This window comes from Sparus aurata, chromosome 15 (assembly GCF_900880675.1).
Source record: "Sparus aurata chromosome 15, fSpaAur1.1, whole genome shotgun sequence".
Taxonomy (NCBI): Eukaryota; Metazoa; Chordata; class Actinopteri; order Spariformes; family Sparidae; genus Sparus; species Sparus aurata.
In genome coordinates this window covers 2,690,832-2,715,966 of record NC_044201.1, presented here as the reverse complement: position 1 = coordinate 2,715,966, position 25,135 = coordinate 2,690,832, and the positions used below count along the sequence as shown (strand labels likewise).

Below are 25,135 nucleotides of genomic sequence, written 5' to 3'. Positions count from 1 at the left end.
CGACAAAGGCTTTATTGCAAGTGCAAACAAGAGGGGAGACAGGGGGCAGCCATGATATAAATCCCCATGATATAAAACTTTCACCAAATCCGAATTTAGCTAAGACTGCAAATAAATAATTCCATTCAACTCGATCAAACACCTTTTCAGCATCAATCGATATCACTACTTCAGGTATAGCTGTTGTTTCTTTTTAATAGATTATATTTAACAAAGTACGAACATTATAAAAGAGCTGACGCCCCTTTATAAAGCCAGTCTGTTCCATGGAAATGATCATTGGAAGAACCTTTTCAAGTCGGCGAGCCAAGGCTTTTGTCAGAATCTTTGTATCAACATTCATTAAAGAGATTGGTCTATAGGAGGTACAAAGATCAGCATCTTTGTCCTTCTTCAAAAGAACACTAATAGAGGCCTCTCTCAATGTTGGAGGAAGAGAACCAAGTTACAAAGATTCAACACAAACAGAATAAAGTAATGGAATAAGTTTGGCCTGAAAAGCTTAAAAAAATTCTACCGGAAACCTGTCGGGCCCCGGGGCTTTATTATTTTGCATATTTTGTAAAGCTGAGTTTAATTCTTGAGTGGTCAGAGCAGAGTCTAATTGATTAACCAATTCTGGATTTACGGAAGGAAACTGAAGTTCATCTAAGAACGTGTGCATATCCGCCGGATCTGACGAGAATTCAGACTTGTACAGGGACTCATAAAAAGATGAAAAGACAGAGTTAATAACATCCGGGTCCTCCTGCAATACTCCCAATCCATCCTTAATGCGGGGTATTAGACGTGAGGCTGCTTGACAACGCAACTGATGAGCCAGTAACCTACCAGACATGTTACCATGTTTGTAGTATTTAGAACGGGAGTGAAGTAACAGGCGCTCTGCCTCATTAGTTGTGATAAGATCCAGCTCAGTTTGCAGGGCTACATGACGCTTTGAAAGATCGTCAGATGGGGCGGCTGCAAGCTGTTGGTCTACTGATTCTAAATCAGATGAAAGCTTCTGAATAGTTGACATCCTCAATTTCCTTATGTGCAGAGTATCAAATTATCTGACCTCACAAATGTGCTTTTAAGGACTCCCATAGTAGCGCCTTAGAGATAGGTTCCGAATCAGATTGATTAAGAGCAATAAAATTGTCTATTGCACTTGTAATAAATTTATGAAATTTGTCATCTGATAAAAGTGAGGTGTTAACTCGCCAATGGGTGGGATAGCGAGGTCTGGGGGAGATCTGAACATCTATGGACACCGGTGAGTGATCTGAAACAATAATTGGGTGATACGAAACATTTGTCACTTTTAGCCAGTGGGGAACCTTCAGGGCCTTCTACGCCTTCAGAGAAGGCCTAAATAAATAAGAAATAATAATAAATTCAATAATAATAATAATGAAGTATTCAATAAAAAATATATATATATTTTTTTTTTTATTTCTATCGCATTTTATTTAATACAATATATTAATACATTTTCTCTCATCTATGTTCTAAAATTAAGCTTACTGTCAAGTTCATGTCCTGAAAACCTGTTATCCAATCATAATCGTCTGTCTCTATTAAGGCCCGGTTAGCTGGCTCATTCATTGGTTAGGACTTCACGAATCCCGGGGAAGGCCAAGCTATATGTTTTGGTGTGGTGAGTGACGGGCAAATCGACCAATCACGGTTTGATTTCAAGAGGGCGGGAATTAAACAAAAGATCGTAGGCCTTCATGAAGTCCGAGCAGCGAATCTATGCAGAGTGGTGAGAGCGGTTGATTTAAATGGCGGAAGACGAGAGTGACGTTGTGGCTAGCTTGATAGCATCGCCTTTTTCAAGGCGGGCCTTCACAGAAAAACTTGTAATAATAAAAAACGGAAGACCAACTCCAGAGCTGGAATTAAAAGAAAAGGTTAAGAAAGTGGAAAGGCATTTCAAGACCGAAAATTATCAGCGGTATCCATGGATGACTGGCTGTAAGGAAACAAACAGGCTGTACTGCTGGAGTTGTTTACTTTTTACAACTGACAAGTCATCCACCTGGGTCAGCGGCGGATTTGTCAGCCTTACAAATCTGACAAAGTCAGCCCATCGACATCAAGATTCTGCGGCACACCTGCAAGCGATGGTCAATTTGAAAACTTTTGGGGACACAAGAATTGATCTTCAGCTAGATGAGCAGCGCCGGAATCATACTACGGCCCACAACAACAAGGTCAGGCAGAACAGAGAAATCCTGAAACGTCTCATCAATGTCGTCACATTTCTTGGAAAGCAAGAGCTGGCATTTCGAGGACATGATGAGAGTAAAGATTCTGAAAACAAGGGGAACTACTTGGAGCTTCTGGAGTTTTTGGCGGGGTATGACAGCCCTCTGCGCTGTCATCTGGATTCGGCCACTGTTTTCATCGGCACCTCCAGCAAAATTCAGAATGACCTGATTCAATCGGTGGCAGATGTAATGACCGAAGCAATGAGGGAGGAGGTGAGGAACACGCCTTTTGTCTCCGTTATGGTAGACGAGACAACTGACGTAAGTAACTCTGCTCAGATGTCATATGTCCTGCGTTACACCACTGACGGTGGTGTCAAGGAGCGCTTTTTCCAGTTTGGTGATGTCAGTGGTGATAAGCGCGCAGAGGCCATAGCTCGTCAAGTTTTGGAGTTTCTGGAGGACTGCGCCTGCACCAATAAAGTAATTGCCCAGTGTTACGATGGAGCTGCAGTCATGGCCTCTGGACTGAATGGGGTGCAAGCTAAAATAAAGGAAAAAATACCACAAGCTCTCTTCGTTCACTGTTATGCGCACTCTCTGAACCTCGTCATGTCTCAAAGTGCTGCCAAAATCAAAGAGTGCAACATTTTTTTCTCCCACCTAAGTGGCCTCGCAGCCTTCTTTACAAGGTCAGCCAAACGCACGAAACTCCTGGATGAAATATGCCAGCGAAGACTGCCCAGAGTGACTCCAACACGGTGGAACTTCTCATCACGTTTGGTTTGCACTGTGTATGAGCGGAGAGAAGAACTCTTGGAGCTCTTTGAATTCATTGTTGACAACCACAATGATTTTGATGCTGATGCTGTACACAGCGCTGATGGATACACTGCACTGCTGACGGACTTCGAGTTCTGTTTTCTCCTCGCCACATTCAACTCCGTGTTTGCCTACTCCGACGTGCTCTTTGGGATCTTGCAGAATAAGGAGTGTGACATGCAGTTCTGTTTGTCCAGCATCGAGGACTTTTGCAGCACCACAGAGAGAGAAAAGGCAAAATTTGACTCCATCTATGAGGACACTGTGCGCGAAGTTGGGGTTCCCAGCGGGCGCAGGGCACGGAGAGTCGGAGATGTGCGCGCAGCGTACCAGCGGCTGCACAGTGAAATCCTGGACAACATCCTCACTCAGTTGAGGAACAGGTTCAAGGATCATGAAAAACTCATGTTCCTTGCCCTTCTGGACCCCAAGAAGTTTACCTCATACAGAGAAAACTTCCCCAGCTCTGAGTTCCAGAGCCTCACGGAAAGCTACGGGCTGCATTTTGACCTCCCCAGGCTCAAGACTGAACTGACGGTCATGTACAACATGGCAAACTTTGAGGCAAGGAGCCCACCAGACCTGCTGCACTTTCTGACTCTTAAAGAGCTGACTGAGAGCATGCCGCAGCTGTATCACCTCACCTGCCTGGTGCTGACCATCCCCGTGTCCACCTCCTCCGTGGAGCGGTCTTTCTCGGCTCTGAAGCGCATCAAGACGCACGCTAGGAACAGTACTGGACAGGACCGCCTGGGAGCTTTGGCACTGATGTCCATAGAGAAAGGACTTCTTTTGGAGCTCAAATCAAAGGACAAACTTTATGACGCCGCCATCGCCCACTTCACAAAGAGAGACCGACGAATGGACTTCGTGTTTATTTAAGGTAGGCCTCTGTTATAATACACCTTGATTATTATTTCAAGGGATTAAGATTACTGGCCAAGTGGACATTTGGGAATTTGTATTTATTGCGGAGGTTGTCCCAGCGTAAATTGCCTTGAATTCAGTATGTGATCAATCAATCAATCAATCAATGTATCAAACGTATCATAAGTGTGTGGTTGGATTTTTCAGAGGGTTTTTATTCTCATGTTCACTTGTCTGTCCCTTTCCCTGTGGAGAATTAAGGAGGTATAGTAGTAAAAATTGTGACTTCAATTTATTTGACATCGGTATTCATTGCGCTATGCGTAATTGCGCATGGAGAGGCATTTGCACTTCATTGCAACTTTAAAAAATAGTCTTTGTATTACAAGCTTTGTGTAACTTTTGAAATTGTATTGTAGATTGATGATGCTAATGAATTTATATGTGAATGATTTGTAATGCGCCGTGATTTCATAGCGCTGTCCATGGTGATGAAATGAGCCTCAGTGTCTGTGTCCGCAGCGTCACGGGGTGACATTCTGGGTGACCTTTTATATTTCCAGATTTTCCGAAGTTAATGTTGAGAATGTTTCTTGTTGCGGAGAATGTTATTGACGTTATGGTGTATTTGTTTACATCCTTGTCATCGTTAATTAAATTTGCACTTGTTAAACCCTTTTAATTCATTGTACTGTTGCTTTTTTCCGCGATGATTTTTTTTTCTCGGCGGTGAAGTGAAGGCCCAGCTGTAGTGCTCACGGTTCGCCACTGCTTTTAGCATAAGTTTAGCGTCTACAAAAAAAATAATCCATATGAGAAAAAGTCTGGTGTACATGCAAATAAAAAGAGTACTGTCTACTGTTCAGGTTACGGAATCTCCAGGGGTCAACATAACCATTACTGGACATGAAATTGCAAAGGGCCTTAGCCATTAGTGAATGGGTTGAGCCAGGTTTAGAACGGTCTAATTGAGGATCAGTAGCAAAGTTCATGTCCCCTCCAAAAATCAAAAAACAGTCACTCAGTGAAGGTAGGTTTTCAAACAACTTGTTCATAAAACCAGGATTATCAAAATTTGGTGCATATACATCATTTAGGGTGCCTATCCTATTAGTTAGAGTACCAAAATCAGGTATCTGCCGTCTTTGTCAGAAATGACATTAGTCAGGGTAAATGGGACAGATTTACCTATCAACATGGCAACCCCCCTGGCCTTTGAGTTAAAACTAGAGTGGAATACCTCAGCAACCCAGGGACATTTCAGTCTGACTTGATCTTTGTTCCTCATGTGGGTCTCCTGCAAAAACACAATGTCAGGTTTCAAGTGCTTTAAATGGGAGAACACCCTACACTGCTTAAAGGGATAGTTCGGTTTTTTTGAAGTGGGGTCATATAAAGTACATATCTATAGTCAATCTGTTCCCTACCGTAATCACCGATCAGCGCAGCCTCAGTTTGGAGAAGTAGAGAGCCGCTCCAGCCCAGACGCTCAGCTTTGTACTGCAGTGAACGGGGTTCAGCAAAAAAGCGAAATTAACCACCTAAAACAAGGCTCACCTAAATAAATTTACATCAGGTCAAGTGTACGTTGTATAGGTAAAATTCACAGCGCTTTACATCGCATGAGCATGAGCGCTAATACAGAAGGATACGGAGAGTTAAGTTTCGTTTTTGTCGAAAGTAAACCTCTCGTCCAGCAGCTGGGCCTCGCGCTGTATTCCGCCGCTCGCAGATAAGCTGTTGCCCAGTTACGCTAGTGCGTAGGGATACGAGGGTTCTGTGGTTGAGAAAATGTAGTGCCAAAAGAAAGCGCGGTCTGACTGCGATGTAAAGCGGTGTGAATTTTACCTATACAACGTACACTTGAACTGATGTAAAAAAATTTAGGTGAGCCTTGTTTTAGGTGGTTAATGTCACTTTTTCTCTGGACCCCGTTCACTGCAGTACAAAGCTGAGTCTGGGCTGGAGCAGCTCTCTACTTCTCCAAACTGAGGCTGCGCTGATCGGTGATTACGGTAGGAAACAGATCGACTATAGATATGTACTTTATATGACACCACTTCAAAAAAAACGAACTATCCCTTTAATAGCACCCCCTAAACCTTTAATATTCCAACTGATAAATCTTACATTTGAGCTTGAGACATTAGCCATGTGAAGTGCGAATTAAAATAGGAGGCGACCAGGATCCCAGCCCCATACCACGGGGACAAGGGAAAAAAAAGAAAGAGAGAAGAGAGAGAGAGAGAGAGAGAAAAAAACAAACAAACAAAAAACAAAAAGGGTCCTGCAAAAGCTAACTCACCTAACACACCCCAAATCCCACGCGCTCCCCCCAGAGCACCTACCACTATCCCATCCCCAAACGATAGGATACCAGTGCTAACTCCACAAGGAGTCATAAACCAAAAGAATAAACTCAAGGCTTTGGACCAAACAGTCATCTTCACCACGCTCCAACTTGACTGGAGCTCCTGCGAATATTAAAAAAAACTATATAACTAAAGACAAGGCCGAGATGTTAACAACACAGAGCTCAGACCAATCTAAGAAACCTGCACATAAGCATATTGACTTCTTATCAGAACAGTGAGAGTTATGGTGCCATTTATATCAAAATCAACAGAACATATCTACAGTAATGGTATAATATTCAAAACTATTTCGTAGACAGTGCTGATAAAAAAATAAAAATTAAAAAAAATTCAGCACCACTTTTCTTAAGTAACATAACTGCAGTGGCACTCACACTCAGACCTGTTTCAACAAGTTTGCAGTAAGTAACCCAAGTTTACTTGAGTGTTTTCACAAAAGCTGCGGCTTTGTCAGGCAATGTAAATTCCCTGGTGACTTCCCCTCTGGTGAATCGGAGGCAAGCCGGGTGTAGCAGCCCTAACCTTATGTCGGGAATATCCCTGAGCTGGCGTCGGATGATATTGAAGGCTGCGTGAGCTTTAGCCGTCCGTGCCGTGAGATCCGGGACAATGGAGATAGTTGAATCCTTCACCTTGATCCCTTGCTGGGCTCTGGCACGTCGTAAGATATCAACACAGTCAGCATAATAGTGTAAACGTGCTATTATGGGACGGGGACGTTCGCCAGGGTTTCAGCCTGGGCTGTAGGGATCGATGTGCGCGGTCCACAACTGGCTTTTTTCCTAAGCCCACTCAGCGGCGGGGTGGCCGGACCACTCTCCGACGGGGATGCAGCCGGGGGGACAGGCCTCGTTTGTGTTGCTGCCGGGTTGCTCGTATTTTTTGGTTTTGAAGGCAAGCCCGGAATATAATGCAGATACAACGAGCTTGTGGAGTTGAAATGTAATAATAGAAAGTTCACAAAAAAGCCCTGGTGTTCATTTTAAGAAAGTTTCGCAGGAGCTCCCGCAAGCACGTCTTACTCCATTAGTAGCTTAGCCTCAAGTCCTAAATTAAATTTTAAAGTCTAAACAATTAGCCCAGGCCTTGATAGAGAGGCCTGTCTCTCATTGCCTGGGAGTGGCAGACGAGTTATTCTTTGCTTTGAAGAGTGTGTGTATGTGTGTGTGTCTAACCATGCTTAGATGTGGTTGGGTGTGTTTGATAGACCACAGGATTATCAGATCAAGCTCATAATAATTAATGTCCTGCGCATTGTAATCACAAGGTCTCATGTGAAAGTCTGAGCCTATCAAACAGCAGCAGCATCTCAACACAGAAGAACGACACTTACAGCACAGGTGCGCAAGCGAGCTCAGCCGGTTTTGATAGATACGCAACTGACTTATGTGGTAGGATTGAGTTCAGTAAAGTTGGAACTTCCCAGGTCAATAACTCATAAGCGAAACATTGTTAAAACACAAACGATGACTCGTTCCTAACTTAGTAAGGTAGACAACGAGCTACAACTGTAGTTTCATCGAAACGAGCTCCTCCGTGCTGGACATTAACTCTGGTCTGTATGGTCAGCCATCTGTGAGACACGGGCGCAGGGACTGTCTACAAAGTGCAACACCGAAAAGAGATACTACAAAAATGTTTCAATAACTTTACTATTATTTAGTGTAGTGCCACCAAAATCACTCCACACATCAATGGTCTCCTGTTTGGAATTTTTCGTTTGGAAAAAATGTGCTTTGGCATAATTTGGGGGAATTTCTATTGGGAGAAACATTCAATAACTTCAATAACATTCAGTGTAGTGTCACCAAAATCACCTAACCCTAACCCTACTTTAAAAAATATGTTTTTATTGTAACATCAACTTTATATTGGTATTAAAAATGTTTTAATACATAATCCATGTCTTATTATAAATTAGGATGTTATGGTATTAGTCTGAAAGGTGAATCATCAGATTTTACTCAGTGGCCTTTCTGACCTGTCATGTGGCCTTGGTGCCCCTAAAAAAAAAAGAAAAGTGAAGGCCAAATGGACTTGCCCCTAAAATGACGAAATTCCAGCCTTGGTACAGACACTGAAATCATTTCCACACATTTCGTATTAACACAAATAAAGTAAGCAGCAGCACTGTGCACTTGTTGCATAAAAATTTAAATATGCAACAACAGCATGAAAACCATATTCGATGTACAACTTTAGCACCATGTGGCCATGAGATGTAACTGCACTTCGTGCACACTGCAAATAGGACAATGGCAAACAAAAAGAAATTTCTTCACATATGCGCAAGTAATCTTTAACGGATTTCGCAGCTGCAGTCTTGAGCTTTTTTTGATCTGGGTGCATAATCAGCCTGAGTGTCTGTGTTACTGGAGATGAGGACAAGGGCGGACCAGTAGCAGATCACTGGCTTGACCTGCTGCATGCCCACTCTCTAGATAACATTATTCTGATTCTTATTCTTATTATTACTCACAGCTCCAGACTTAACTTTTTTACTAGGAGCACAGTGGCCCCTAACTGAAATTTTTAGGAGCACAGTCACAAAATTTAGGGGCGTATTTAGGGTATAGCACATGCAAAGCAAATATTCACTTTTCCTCTAATTTTTACTGTATTACTGATAAATTCTTAATTTTCTAATAAATGCTTGAATAATGATGTCTTATTTTAAATTTTCTGTCACATTTAATTGTGAACTTTTGAAGAAGGAACTTAAGAGAAATAAGGTATACAGCAATTTTGTGTACCATTGTAGGAGTCTTGTCCGGGCTCCCTTCCAAAACCCTGGATAGGCTCCAGTATATGCAGAACTCTGCTGCCAGGGTCCTCACCCGCACCAAGCCCTGGCAACACATCACCCCCACTCTCATCCGCCTTCACTGGCTCCCAGTTAAATCACGCATCACCTACAGAATTCTCCTCCTGACCTATAAATCTCTCCATTCCCTCGCCCCCCAATATCTGTCTGACCTCCTCCACCCCTACACCCAGTCCCGGACGCTGCGCTCATCAGGCACACACCAGCTCTCCATCCCTCACACCAAACTACAAACCTTTGGTGACAGAGCCTTCTGTGTGACAGCCCCCACTCTCTGGAACACTCTCCCAGCTGAAATCCGCAAACAGACTTCTGTAGAGACTTTCAAAAGAGACTAAAAAACCCATCTTTTTAATAAGGCCTATCAGCTCTAGATCCAGCCAAATCAATCAACTTTTCTATTTTTACCTTTTATGTATTTTTTGTTTATCCATTTATTCTTTGTTTTGTTTGTTCCATTTTGTTAAGTGTCCTTGGGTACCCTGAAAGGCACTATAAAAATTAAATGTATTATTATTATTGTTATTATTATTATTATTATTGTTAGATTTCTTCTATTAACTAGACAAAAACCACCAGTTCCCTGAACAGTTTGTTTGCCTGTCATCACACTTAAGAGCTGAATCATTATGGCAGCTCATGTGGTTATTTAAACTACAAAGATATTCACAGCAGAGAAAGTTTCAGGAATTAGTGTTGAGTCTAAACATAATCTCTCTATAAAAGCAAGGAATCTCTGTCTGTCTGTCTGATCCTCTGCGGATCAGGATCAGACTGACCTGAGAGTTTCCACGTGGCTGCTGCGTGGTTCAAGGGTGTGCAACGTCACATTTGTTTGGACAACAATGATGCCGTTAATAATTTATTTCAGAAATGTTTTACGAATTCCGCTAGCATTGCTAACTGTAGCCACCACAGTCACGTGCGTACCAGAGCCAATCACTGCAGAGCCCACCGCCACCCCCCACCTTAAGAAACAAGCAGATTTATACCTGCAGCGGCGCGAGCTGGACCGGGATTTTGCCGGCGGTTTGGTCCCGTTCTGTGCATCTAAACTGACTATTGTGGATTAATTAGACTAAACGAGTCCGGACGAGTCTGTTCAGGTCTGAGGAGATCCGGAGATGCGCGGACAACAAAGTGGAATCGGAATCTGTGGATGTTCGCGTGTAGCTAGCTGCTAGCTGCTAGCCCACCCACCTCCCGAGGCGACGGACCGGACGCACCGGCACGTCCGAAATCGGACTTAGGGTAAATAATGTCCGCCACGCTTTTTCGCAAACATTGCTGTCATGTCTGCTTTGTGCAGGAAGAAACCGTAAAAACGGGCTTTTGTCATGAAAGTGTCCAAGCAGTAAGTTTGGTTGTTGAGGAACAGGAAGTTGTGTGAGGGACGGAGGCGGTGATGCAGATAGCGACAGAGGTAGCGACTTTTGAGAGTTGAGATTTGTGACATATAGTGTGTTTGGAGTGTATAGTTAGTGTGTTATGTAGTGTTTGGTGTGGTGTGTTTAGTGTGTAGTGTAGTCGTTTTTTGTGTTGTGAGTCAGAACAAGGAGGAGACTGCTGAATGTGGAGCAGGCAGGAATGAGCTGAGGAGCCTGAGGCGTTGCCTGCATTTAAATGTAAATAGTTACATATAACTTTGTAAATTTCAAAAACTTATGCACAAATTTAGCAAACAACAATTTATATTTGCATTATAACTAATGCAATTGGTTCATTAAACTGTTTGTGGTTTTCACAGAAAAAAAAATCTAACTTTTTCCTACTCTGACTTTATTTTATTTTGTGATTTTAGGTCCATAGTGTTAATATAATATGTCAAAATAAAAAAAAAAAACTGTACAGTCACATATGTGAGGTTGTGCTGAAAATAATGACACCAAACAAGACAAGGTAAATAGTTTTTAAGGTGAAATAATATAATGGTATAATCAAAAGTAGTCAAAAACAGTCAATTATATCCCTGACATCCCACCTTCAAACACAGCCTCATTTTGCCATCCATGAAAAAGCCACTTAACCTCCCACTTTTCTATAGGAATACATGCTTCCTACGGGCAATGCACTAGTTTTACTTAAAGCATAGGCCTACCTTGTGCATGTGCATGTTGCACTTTGATGTGGCCAATCAAAATATTGGTTGGTTTTCCTTGTTGCAGGATCCTTGCATATATGATTTCTAGGGGTGTAACGATAAACCAAATCACGGTTCGATATGTACCTCGGTTTTGAGTAGGGGTGTCACGAATTCAGTAGTCGGTGCCAATACCAGTAAAATTCCATGATTCTCGATGTCAATTTTGATACCACGTTGAAAAAAAGATTTTCTAAGATTCTATGTACTTGAACTTGAAACATGAACTTCTTTATTGAATTATTTGAAAAAATGTAATAACAAGACATACAGAGCAGTGCAATAGAGCATAGACCAACATGATAATGTGCAAGTAATGGTCATAGTGCAACAACTACTGTCCCCAGACACATTCCAGACTTCCAGGCATCAAAGTACTGTGCAAAAACAACACCAGTGCAAAACAAAACAGTGGATATAGCAGTGCAGCCATTCAGCTAACAAGATGCACGTGCAAATTTTCACAGCATTTTACACCTTTTCTTGGCTAGTTCAAGGTTTTTACAGAGGAAAAATAAGATTTAAAAATAGATTTAAAAAAAGATTAAGATTAATTTTCTAAGGATTTTCCAAGATCCCATCATGTACTTGAACTTGAAACATGAACTTCTTTTATGAAAATGGTATAAAAATATAAAAATGTCATAACAAGACATACAAAACGTAGTGCAAGAGCATAGAACAACATAATAAAGTGCAATTAATGGTCATAGTGCAACAACTAGTGTCCCCAGACACATTCCAGACTTCCAGGCAACAAGGCACTGTGCAAAAACAATCGGATCGGAAAAATTAACAGATCCACCGGCCGATCTACTTTTTTTTTTTCTCCGTCGTTTGTCAGCGTTAGTGTGTTGCATGCTGGAAGAGCACAAGTTGTTTTTTGACCAACTCTTTATTAGTTTATTCTCAGGTTCAGCTGCTATGTCTTATTTTGAATTCCTGTTTGCAGGACGTTGCACTTACTCACGTCACATTTCTCCGCTGATAAGCTGTTAGCCCCGCCATCAGTTGTTAGCCTCACCGATCAGCTGTTAGCCTAGCAACACTAACTTTCAAACCGACGTACTCAATACTCTGTGGGCTGTCCATCGTTGCTCCGTTGGTCCTCCCTCCACCACAACCTCAGGGTAATTCACCGCCGGAATGCTTTGTCTCCTCCTCTGCTGCTGTGGTCTCCCCGGCTCGCAGCGATGTTAGATGGTCGCTACTCCGCCGTTGCTGGCGGGGTCTTCAGGTGTTCAGCACAGGAGCACCTGGACCTCTGCTATCCCTTCAACCCAGGCTTCATCGCTTGGATTGGATCTCTTGGTCTCCTGCGTCGCCCCGGCTGTGTGCACGGAGCCTCCAGACGCTAGTTTGTACACGGACAGTGCTACTGACTTTAGTGCTAGTGTTCCCTCCGTGCTGACTGACAGGCGCTCCATTTATTCTTTGTTTTGTTTGTTTCACTTTAAGTGTCCTTGGGTACCTTGACAGGCGCTATATAAATTAAATGTATTGTATAATTATTATTATTATTATTATTATCATTATTATGATAATAATAATAATTATTATTATTATCATTATTATTATGATCATTATTAATGTTACACATGTTTACAATGATTGGTATATGTTTGATTATTTTGTCTTAGTTAGGAAAGTCTGGTGCCTTTAGTCTCTTCCACATGGTATAAGGTGGACGGTATACAGTACAATTATTAATTCAACAACGGTATCGGATCGGTATCGGATATCGACAGATACACAAAGTCCAGGCATCGGTATCAGTATCAGGACTTAAAAAGTCGGATCGGTGCATCCCTAGTCTTGGACTGACAATGATTCCTGAGGCACTGAAGACCCTTTCGGAAGCACAGCTTGAAGCCGCAATGCAGAGATACCTCCTTGCGAATTCTGCAAGTTGAGGTATTGCTCCTCCATTCATTTTCCACTAGATGAGGGGATCTTTGTCTGCGCTAACCTACTGAATGTGTAACCATGTGCAATAATAAATGACAAATAACATAAACATATCACAATGTAACTCAATACAAATTTTGTCTCAAATTAAGGAAAAGAACAAAATCACTTCTCAAATGCAGTTTACTGGATCATTTGACTTAATGCTTAATGCTAACGATGTGTTTGACAACACTAATACAAAGGTAGTTAAGGCTAGCGACATTTGTAATCTAGGCAGTCACCTTAAAGGAGCTCTGATTTCCAGCCCCCTGCTTCAAACGAATGGGGGCACTATTTCCCCCTTTCTTTATGTTTATTTCAAACCCTTTTTGGCATTTATCTTATGTATTTAATTAATTTCTGTGCAAATTCATTATTTCAAGTTGTTAAATTGTAAAGACGGAAATGATAACTTCTAATTATATTTATTTACCCATATATTCACCATTGCTGTTGAATTCTTTTGTTATAGAATAAGTGCTTAATAAAACTTTTTGACTTGTACATTGATACATAATTTTGAGAACAACTAATTTTATTGGTTTAACAACCATAGATCTGTGTATGCAGGCAATTTGTTAAGTTATTAATTATTTTTATCAGAGCATGTAATAGTATTTGTTTATTATACAGTGTGGATAGTGATATGATCAGGCTCAGATATACAAGCTGACACGCTGTACACTGACTACTTTACATTGTAGCAAGTGTCAAGTGTCATTTCTTTAGTGTTGTCCCATGAAAAGTTATAATGAAATATTTACAAAAATGTGAGGAGTGTACTCACTTTTGTGAGATACTGTATGATGATTAGTAGGATCTTTAATTTCAATATTACAGACAGGATTTATTCATTATTTCACTCAGATCATGTCAGTACTCATAAAACATACTTCACAGAGCTATGTGCCCTCTACCATGAAAAAAAGGAATAAACAGCTGTGTACAAAGCTAAAAATTTTATAGTGTCACATAGTGGAAACATGGACTGCAGAGAAAAAACATGTTCATCAGACAGCCACATGGTTTTCACAGGGCACAAAGTTTACGCAGTACAACAAGTGAGATCTTCAGCCACATCAGACTGACTTGTAACTGTCACTTGATACAATGCATGATATAGAAGTATCTTCCAGCTCTGCAGGCCCTGGTCAGGCATGCATAATACACCTTGTAATGTCCTCTAAAATGTAAAGCACAGTTGCATAGCAGTTTCATTACCTTAATGCCAAGTTAGTACAATATGATGAATTGGATGGTGATAGTCTGATTACTACTGGGTCCATACAGTTGTAGTTATGCTGTTACAGTTTGTATTGTCATTAGTTACACTAATGATCTGTTTCAGTAAATGAACAGCTTAGGTAGCCATGTCTTTAACAGTCCTGATAACTGGCTGGATAACTTCTCTCCATGTAGCCTTGATTTTTCGCCCCCAGCCTCCTCTGCCATGGAGGATCATGTTTCTTTTGGCGACTGCTGTTCATTTTGTAGCCAAGCATCTCGATGATGACCGACGCTGTGGTGTATATAGCCTGTAGGTATGGTGGTTAGTGCTGCATTCACATCATCAAGCAGACTTTCATAGTGGTTTGTTTTTTTTATCATTTAGCTTAGGGCTGGGCAATATGGCCAAAACTGTTATCCTGATATGTTTTTTTAATATTGATCAATGTTGAGAATTATCACAGTACAATATAGAGTGTATTTTAAAAATAATGATAATGTTGAATTGACAGTATTAAGAGTATTCTCCTTAGGACAGAACCCAAAACAAACCAGAAGGTTAATTATGGTTTATAAAATGCAATGATTATTTTCAGATACATGACAAACATTCAACAGAACCATCCAACCAAATGGCTCTATGTTAAACACTGAATAAATAAAATTATATATGTACAAAAAATTGCTTTTTTTAAACATGTCTCAAACATTTTGGAGGTAGTATACTGAACTGAACATTGATTAAAGAAAAATAATAAAAGGTAAATTTTGAGGATGATTATGCTAATGTGTTCTTTGAATATTGCACATTGCAGGAAAGTCATGCTTTTGGAGTACTCTTTAAGACGGTACCTTTTGAGATGATGGAAGATGTTAATGGACACATTTTGAACCTAATGCTGGTCTGTCCTTTGTCAGACTTCAGGCACCCAAACTATTTCCAAATAACCAAAGTGGTATGACCTTTCGTCGGTACAATTTCTTCATCTTTGTCAGTTTCTTCGCACTCGCTTTTGCTTGTTGGACTGCTCATTTGCTTTGTTTGAGTTGTTGTGTGTGGGAGGGGCCTGAAACATGTATCAACCACATGCATTTGTTTCTCTGCTTTGGCTGTTGGTGTAGTTTTTTCTAGGGAGAGGAAAACGGGCTCAAAAGCTGTATCGAAAGAAATGTAATAATCAGCTGCCTTGTACCCAATCTCGGAGTGTGGGGATGATGATGATATATAATCCCCCCCCCCCCGACCTTGTCCTGGCTCCCCTCTGCTGTAGCATGTTTATTGTACCTCTTTAATCTCTAGTTGCAATAGCCATTTCCGATTGTGGATGTTGACACTATGAGCCAAAAGTTGTTTCTTTGTTAGTAAGATGTTGGGTTTCGAAGTATTCATTCAGTTAATGCTTAGTAATTCAGTTTGTCTCATGTAGAGTTATACAGGCTATACTACGGTGGCCCTGAAGTGCAAAACACAACGGCAAATCAGAAAACACGAACGCAAATCAAAAAACACGAACGCATGTCAGAGAACACGAACGCAAATCAAAAAACATGAACGCAAATGAGGAAACACGAACGCAAATCAAATCAAAATTATTTGATAGCAGCGCTTAAGTCATCACTGGCAGCGCTCTTATTTTGAAAACATGTAAACCGTGTCCTTCCGGTTCAAAGGACGGACCAGTCCAATCAGCGACGATTCCTGTCGGCCGAGGGTACCTACCTCTTCCGGTTTGGTTAATGTCGTTGTGTTTTCTGATTTGCGTTTGTGTTTTCTGATTTGCGTTCTTGTTTTTTGATTTACGTTCATGTTGTCTGATTTGCGTTCTTGTTTTCTGATTTGCGTTCGTGTTTTCTGATTTGCGTTCGTGTTTTCTGATTTGCGTTCGTGTTTTTAGATTTCCATTCGTGTTTTCTGATTTGCGTTCGTGTTTTCTGATTTGCGTTCGTGTTTTCTGATTTGCGTTCGTGTTTTCTGATTTGCGTTCGTGTTTTCTGATTTGCGTTCGTGTTTTCTGATTTGCGTTCGTGTTTCCTGATTTGCGTTCGTTTTTCCTGATTTGCGTTCGTGTTTTCTGATTTGCCGTTGTGTTTTGCACTTCAGGGCCACCATAATATACAGCATGGTCTGCCTTTGGCGAGGGGGAAGAGGCATCAGTTGTGTGCTTGGCCAGCAAGTGGTCTTTGAGACTGGATATTCTGGTGGTAACTCAGCTCACATTGACAATAAATGCAAATAACTTTGTTCTGTTGAGAGAACCATCTGGGGGGGGCTTTAAAGCTGAACATTTCTGCTCAAGGATGTTTGTTTATGCTGCCATACGCAACATTAACGCTGCATCGCTTTGTGATTTCCTAAACTACTGGGCGTGCTGACAGTTATTACATGCATGCGTTAACTCGGGTCAAAAAATTAATACTGCTAAGAGGAAATTATGATAAGGCATTATTATCGTGTTCAACACACACACACACACACACACACACACACACACAAATTATACCTACAAGATTCCTCATACAATTGGTTACACTTTGATTTACTGTTTTAGGTATTTCTTTTCCATTTATGTAGCTACATGACCTGTAAGCTGACCTCTCTGTCAGGCACTGGTGTCGTGGCATTTGTTTCATGTCTAAAGAAGGGCATCTTGCTTGTAAAATTATTATTTCACATATTTCATCTTCTGAATTCGTCCTGAATTCCAGGAATACCATATCTATGACACTCAACGTATGAGTGCCACTGCCTCCTAACTGAGCTGCATGTCCGTTAACAAGGGTGTATATCCTCTGTTGAGTGCCATGCAGGCAGGTTTTGCAGATTTGTTCCTTTACATCTCCGGCTACAGACAGCTCAGCTAGATCAGGAATCAAGAAAGGAATCAAGATACATTTTGACCAAAATCAGAATCAGTAGTGGCATATTTATCAATATATTTATTGATTCCAATCCCTGTTTTAGCACATACAGTGCAATCTTTCAAAGGTATCATCTGAGTCTTGAGGAATGCCAATATCAAGATGATCATTTAAGTCACACCATAATGAGCATCCAAAACATAATCTCCTCAGCACAGCAGGGGGCAGCAGCAGCCAAAACATATGTTCTTGTGAGCTCATCTTTTCTTTCCAGTACTACAGTCAGGTATTGTACACTAAACGTATACACTAAATATATGAGAGCAAATAAAAATCTTGCATCAGCCATAAAATCTGGCATGTTCCAGATTCTCAAATGTATATCATTCCTGTTTTTTCTTTATGTTTCATGATAGTACATTTTATATGAAGTGAATTGAATGTATTGTATGTAATTCTGGTCGGATAAAGAATCATTTTGAACATTTCATCATGTACTTTGGGAGCTTGGACAATGATTTCCTGCCATGTTTTAGATCATACATGTAACCGATCAATAGCAAAAGAATTCAAATAATGAAAATGATTTGAAAATAAATGTCATGGTGGAAAAAAAGGTCAAAATTGTCTTTGGTACAGCAAAATGTATTACTATGTCTGCAGTCAGGGAAAACCAAGACCAAGACAGCATAACAGTGTCAAACTTGTAACAGTCAGTATAGAATACATGTAGATAAAAAAAAAATGGATATATAATTTAAACTGTAGAAGTATTAATTGTATTATGTTGTTGGGTTGTGGTGTGATTAAAAGTGGCCTTTAAGCATCATAAAAATCAGAAGTGTAATAAAATTCAAATGTGGGCTTCTTTTCTAACATAAGAATGTATCCTGTACATTAACTAAGATATTGCAAAATAAATCGAAGATTCAACTGTTCACTTGTATTGTTAGGCTTATATTGTCATTTGTAATGAAAAAGAATAGTATGAAAGAATAGTATTACATTTGAAATAAATGCAAAGTATTTTCCCTGACTTTCACATCCTTACTTTATCTGATACACATTTTACTCTGAATAGTTTTTTTTTTTTTAAAAAGGAATATTGGTTAGGGTGAGGGTAAGAGTATTGATATTATCATTCCTCTCAATATTGCAATGTTTTTATTATCAGTCAGGCTCATTACATTAGTTTAAATAGTATTACTGAGTAAATGACAGCTGAAAGCAGATTGTTGTTCAAAGGCACCTAGAAAAATATGTATTTTTGTTTAAAAAGTTATCAAAAATATTGTTCAGTTTCCAGTGTGATTTGTGGTAACTTTTCTGTTACACCACAGTCATCCAATGAGAAAAACATCACACTGACAGATGACAGCTTTTTCTTCAAGCATATTGCAGGGAATAAATCAATCCAGTTCAGTACAGTTATGCTTTGTTAAAAAAAAATGTAAAATCCTTTATTTAGATTGGACAGCCTATTGAGCTGGGTAGGTGGGGGGTGTTGACATGCAAAGGGAAGCAGGTTGCAGTCATACCCGGGAGGACTCAACCTTCATAGGGTGAATGCTCTACCAGGTGAAAATAATCTGATCTGGTCACACTGAATGATGAACTAGATTTTGAGACAAAGTCTCCGGGTTATTTAATTTTTTTAAAAAGAACAACAACATGTTGTCCTTTTTATTGGAGCAATGCCAACATGAGTATTAAAGACGAGGCAAAGAATGCACATAGATTTGACTTTATTAGTGCTTCTCAATGTTGTCGTGGTAGATTCTTACAGTTGGTTCAATTTTCTTATATGTCTTGTTTCCCATCTCTGCAGACTGTTCGTCCTTGGCTCCTATGAGAGAGAAACCTATGTTCACTGCACCCTGGAGCTGAGCAGCTACCAGTGGAAGGAGAAGACTCGCAGCTCCATCAAACGGGTGTGTTCTCCTCCCCTTTGATATCTGACTTTACCTCTCTTGCCCTTTTTCTTCTCATTCCCCCCGGTTTGTTTGTTTGTTTATTTGTTTCATTTATTGTCCACAATGTGGAAATTTGTCTTTGGTCTCATAAAAACAACAAGCAGAACGGCAACAACAACAACAACACTTACACACAAACATCTTCAGGGCAAAAAGCAGGACAGCAGTGGCAGTTACATTAAAAACGCATCAACGGGATATGGTGTTCAGTGCTCCAATGGCATTCGGGATGAAGGAATTTTTAAAGATATTACGATTTGCCCTTGGTACTTTGTATCGTCTACCAGAGGGAAGAAGTTCAAACTCCCTATTGTGTGTGGATGAGAGGGATCGTTTGCTATTTTCCTAAGCACTTCCTCGTACACACAACTTAATTGTTTCCGTCTCATCCCTATGATTTTTGAGGCTAGGTTTACTATTCTCTGCAGCTTGCTCCTTCCTTTTATATTTAGATTACCGTACCACATTGCCATGTTAAATGTTAAGATGCCCTCTATCAGGTTCTTATAAACTGTTTCCGTAATATGCTTGCTCACTCTAAAGGAGTTCATCTTGCGTAGTATGTGGAGACGTTGATTACAGGTTTTAGAAATATAGTCAGTGTTTTCACTGAAATTTAGGTTGCAATCAATATATGTACCTAAATATTTGAACTTGTTTACTACCTCTACAATTTGTCCCTTAATTATAAGGGGTTGCACAGGGTCCTTTTCATGAAAGACAAGTTCCTGTGTTTTTGTTACATTGATCTCTAAGGAGCTTTCATCGCACCACTTCAGGAGAGATGACACGTGCTCTGTATACTTCCTCTCCCACTATGTCCCCCTTCTTCAATAAGGCAACCAGGGCCATATCATCCGCATACTTAAACAAACGAAACTTTTCCAGATCTAATTCTAGTTTAAGATTGCAACTAATCATACTTCAATCATACTTTCATATCTACTGTAAACAGAGGTACACATTTTGAAGAAGAAGGAGAATCTTTATGAATCAAATACAGTCGTACAATGTACAGAATAACAGGTTGTCTGCATTTAACCTGAGGCAGCAGTGGGCAGCCAACACACAGCACTCAATGTAAAGTTACAAAAGTTAATGTTTGATTTACTCAAACCCTTGACTAGTGGGCTGACAGAGTTCTCTGTCTGTGTTTCCAAATAAATGGACATAATACAGAGGAAGTTGAGCTTGTTGAATCTTGTCACTCAGTGTAAAAATAGCGGAGGAATCTCATAGCCTCAACTGAAGATACAACACAACAGCTTAACCCGTTCCACCTAATACAACACTAGATTAAAGAGTTGTTCAAACACTGATGGAGTATTAACATGACATTACTGATGAATCTGTCATCTCTCACTTTGTGTATTTCAGTCGTATCTGTAAGAGATCAAGATGCCACAAGCTGTGTAACATTACTCTTTGACCCAAAACGTTACAACACTCAATTATGTACTTGTAGCAAATGTAAGTGCCACTGCCAGTTAACAAAATCCACAAATAATTTAGAACATTTAATTTGTTTCTGAGTACTACCAGTTTCCAATGAATTTTCTTTAAAAACTGAGCTTTTCAAACACTCCACTGTGTAACACAAACACATGCTACGTATTATACCCCTTGCCTTATTGCCACATTAATACAAGCTTATTTCCATGTTTGCACTGATGAGATTGTCCAATTGTTGACATTTCAAGTGGCGAAGACAATTTTCAGGGCCCTCTGGGAAACCTTTTCTGAAAGCAATTAAGAAATATTACAGTTATAACATCAGGCTTGTTTGGAGGTGACTAATGACCATTTTAGAGTGAAATGTCAGCCATAATTACCGGCTCTGGCTTCAGCAAAGCATGATGCTGCTGTCCTTGAAACGCACTGAATGACATTTGCAGCAGCTCAAAGATTGTTTTTATTACATTGAACAGTAATAGTCAAATAATATGCGTCAAAAGTTGAATCCTCATCCAGCAGAGGGCACTCAGAATCCGGTTTTCCTCTCAGAATTAACCACATTATCTTCCTCGCCTTTTCTCTCCTAAACAGTTCATTGTAAATTTGTAGAAAAAAATACACCCAGAAATTGGATTTTTAATATTTCTATGTTTACTTTTTTTAATCATTTATCAAATAATCACATTATGAAATGTGTGCCTTACATGTCTGAAAACGCATATATAAAACTGACCCCCTGGTTAGTTAAAGGTGCCAGCCAGCAATCCAATAAGTAATTATTATGTGAACTATACCACTTCAACACTCAACCAATACAGCCATCAGCACATCCCTCTCCAAGTGGACCTACTTCAAAGCACTTGTATCCTTTTTTGTTAATGTAAGCATAGAAATGCAGATTGACTGTGGCATTCAGCCTGATTTATCAGACTTCTCTGGTCTGAATGTCCCCAGCAGGACTCTGTAGTAAGGATTAAAGGCTATACCATCTGGAAAAGGTCAATGCGCCATCTTCCTCTCACTTTCCCTTCATCCCCTGATGATTGCCAGATTGGATTTTCCCTTATGAACACAGGCGCTTGTCTCATGTATGTTTATGGTTTTCATGCCATTTTAATATTCCCTCATTTTAACTAGCTTGGGCCTCTCACTCCTGCTTCTCGGTGCACCATGTGTCTGTCTTCACAACACTTTCATCCGTAAGGACCTTTGGACTGTGTTCAACATGCTTTTCAGGGCTGGTTTAAAATCTCTATCTTCAAGGTAGATATCACTGTTTAGTTTCTGGTTCCATTTTCTGAATAGCAGAAATCATAATAGCAGTTTTGAATAAGCCCGAGAGAGAGAGTCACATTTTTAATGAGCTGTTCAGCTTCACAGGCATTGTGTTTGCTCAGTGTTTTTTTCGTTAGCCGGACATTGTTCATCCACCTTGTTTATTTCAGTTATCTGGTGCTGATAATGTTTGATATTTGCTTGATAAATCTGTTTTCCATTCTTCGCTGTCCTTCTCAATACTTTATGTTGTGAACAGTAGCTCTTTCTTGACACACCAACACCCATGTCCCAAATATGTGTGTGAATGTTTCTTTATTTGTTGCGGGGTTGTGGTAGCTGAGACAATGTGATCCCTCAAAGAGGACAACAGTTTTATGTGTTGCACAGGCTGGACGTTGCTATTTGAATACCTAGTTAGAGAATATTAGCTTACTATGCACCAGGAGAAACACACACTTAGTACATTTACATGCACAGCTTAGTCGGATTACAGCCATAGTTCGACTATCCTACTAAATCAGACAACTGCAATTGTCCGAGTATACATGCCGGTGAGAAAGTCGGATTATTGGCCAGAGCATGTCATACCCCGGTGCTCTTTCTTACGGTGATTTCGGAGGAAAGACGCCGCCGCCGCCGCCGCCACCGTCTGTCTACTTCCAGCTCGTGGCCCGGGAAAGAAATCTCCCGCCTGCGCAGAACGCAAAATCTGATCCGATCTGATAGAACGTATACATGCAGGAGTAATGCAACTATCAATGGAATAATCTAGGTGTTTTGATTCAACTATGAGAAATCCGATCCGGTCCGATTTTAGTCAGACTAAGGTGTATACATGCATCTTAAAAATCCGTTCATAGTCAGACTAACACAGTAATTCGGTTTTCTTGAGTGTCATGTAAACGCACTGACTGAAAATAGTTTATTGTTTAACAAAAATGAATGTTTGGTAGCTTAACAGTTTTGACTGGGTCGTTAATCCATCCTAAGGGTCTGAAATATGTTGTGTTTGTTCTCTTCATTTACATGTTTTTTTTACTTCTTCTTAAGCTGCCCTCAGGACAACATCAGAGCCAGGTCATTAAATGTCATTAACCCCATTCACACTGCCCATTGAGTGCGGGGATTCTAAACCAATTCTTATCATCCTCCTCTGTATGAAAGTTTGAGATGCCCGATGCGGCGAGCGGTGAAATTCTGGAGGTAGTATCAGAGCGCAGGAATGGTGACCTGTGAATAGATAAACCAGCGGAGTGGAGCAGGGGCGTGTCCATCTGATGAACTTCACAGTGAGATAACTAAACAGATACTTCACTCAACAAAAGACTGAACTTTCCCCCAGAAAACAGCTTCCCATCCCGCAAATGACAGAGTCAGACAGCGTCCTTATATAATTGTATCGTTATCCTTATATAAACACGGAAACACGTTGAAAAACATGCATCATTATGACATTGGATCTGCAGCACTGGCTTGCTGTATGAATTGACACACTGGTGCGGTTTTATGCTGGAGCTTCTTGGTTCTGTGTGAACAAACTAAAGGTGGCGAAATGTCGATACTCTACTGTGGAAATAATACAAAGCCTCTGTGTTAAAAGGGCTACTGACTTAATTTGGTGTCCTCTTTTTATCCCATGGAAGCTTGCTGCTTTGTCTTTTGGTTTGATTGGTATTCTAGTGGCTAATAAGTAAGAAGATAGAGACGTATGTTCAGGTTTTCAACATCTCTCACTTAGTACATATCTTTGTTAAAATTATTTTTTAAAACATTGTGTATGTTATCATAAAATACATAAACTTGGCCCCAAATTTCCAGTATCAGCCAGGCTCTAATTATTACAGTTGACATACTTAAAGCTAGGGTCTGTAATGTTGTTCAGAAACACATTTTGTTATACTGGGTGAAATGATCCTGCTATCCTGACAGTAGTCAATACATTTTGTATTCAGAAAAAGGAACGAAAATAATCGGACCTCTGTTGCAGCTGCAGGACTGAGAAAAATCTGACCAATCCGTGCAGTCCGGCCCGAATAGCACGGATTGGTCAGATGCCTTCATGTCTCGTTTTGTCCCTCCCTCCTCCGCGCTCGCACTGATGCCGGAAATATTCAGCACACTCCTCAGCAGAAATATGGAGTTGCAGGAGAAGACGTTCATTTGGTTACAATGGCAGAGAAAATGCAGCCAGCGTTACTTGTAACAGCTCACCCCACTAAAAAGGCGAGGAAAAGAAAGCCTGAGGCAGGAAAGGCTGCCACGAAAAGGGCTCTGGATAAAGAAAGAAGTTGGATCGAGTCAACATCGGTGCGGCGTTTGAGCGGTGGAGACAACTGGGGCATGTGAAGGGCTTGAACAGTGATGCAGAGGTTGCTCTCTTTCTGTTGGACAGGTAATTATTTGTTTTGTTTCAGGGGGATTTGTTATTTTCATGAAATATGTGAGGTTTGCCAACTTAGCTACGTTTGTAGATCGTATTAGCCCAATGCTAACGTAAGCTTCTTTGTGTGTTGTTTTTAGCCATGAGAATGGCTAATGAGTCGGCCCAGTTTCCACTGGATACGGTCCGCTGCGTTGTGGCTCCGATCCGGTTTTGCTCCGCCTTCCGGCAATCCCCACTGGTTGCGGTTTGAGTCCGCCACGGCGCAGTATGGTAGACAGCTGGCCTCACGATGTGTGCTAGTGTCAACACGGAGTGTTTTAATTTGAAAAGTAACTGGATGTAGTTTGTTATTTTAGCGCTTGAATTCCTGTCTGCTCTGTGCTAAATTCAGCTGAATTGCTGCATCTTGCTCCGGCATCTCCTTCTCCCTGCTGAGTCCCACCAACAGATGCACCTTCAAGTTTGTGGGGGCGTTGGCTTTGAACGGAGCACTGACGGGATGGGGGGGAGGGGGGGTGGAACTTAGAGGAGGTGCCACTTTCAAATCTTGCTAGCTTTCTTGCTAGCTCTCCAGGATTGTAGACCCTAGCTTTAAGGTTGCAGTCTGGAGTTTTGAGAAAAAGTGGTCTTAGCCAGAAGATTTGAATGATACAGCTCTCAGGTCCCTCCTTCTTCCTCTCTGCTGCTGCAGCCCTGCCTTCAAAGCCCCTCCCCACAGAGGAGCCTGCTGTGCACGAGCAGGCTAGTAACCCCAGTAACAGAGGACGCCACATAACCAACATGT

General features: G+C 40.7%; 1 protein-coding gene across 1 annotated transcript in view; it reads left to right on the top strand.

Moving 5' to 3' along the window:
- The window catches only part of pdzd8 (PDZ domain containing 8), a 76,659-nt gene that overhangs the window by 10,921 nt on the left and 40,603 nt on the right, over positions 1-25,135 (top strand). Inside the window, exon 2 of the mRNA XM_030440882.1 lies at positions 19,091-19,193. The gene's annotated coding sequence lies outside the window, so the exon portion shown is untranslated. The remainder of the gene's footprint in view (positions 1-19,090; positions 19,194-25,135) is intronic.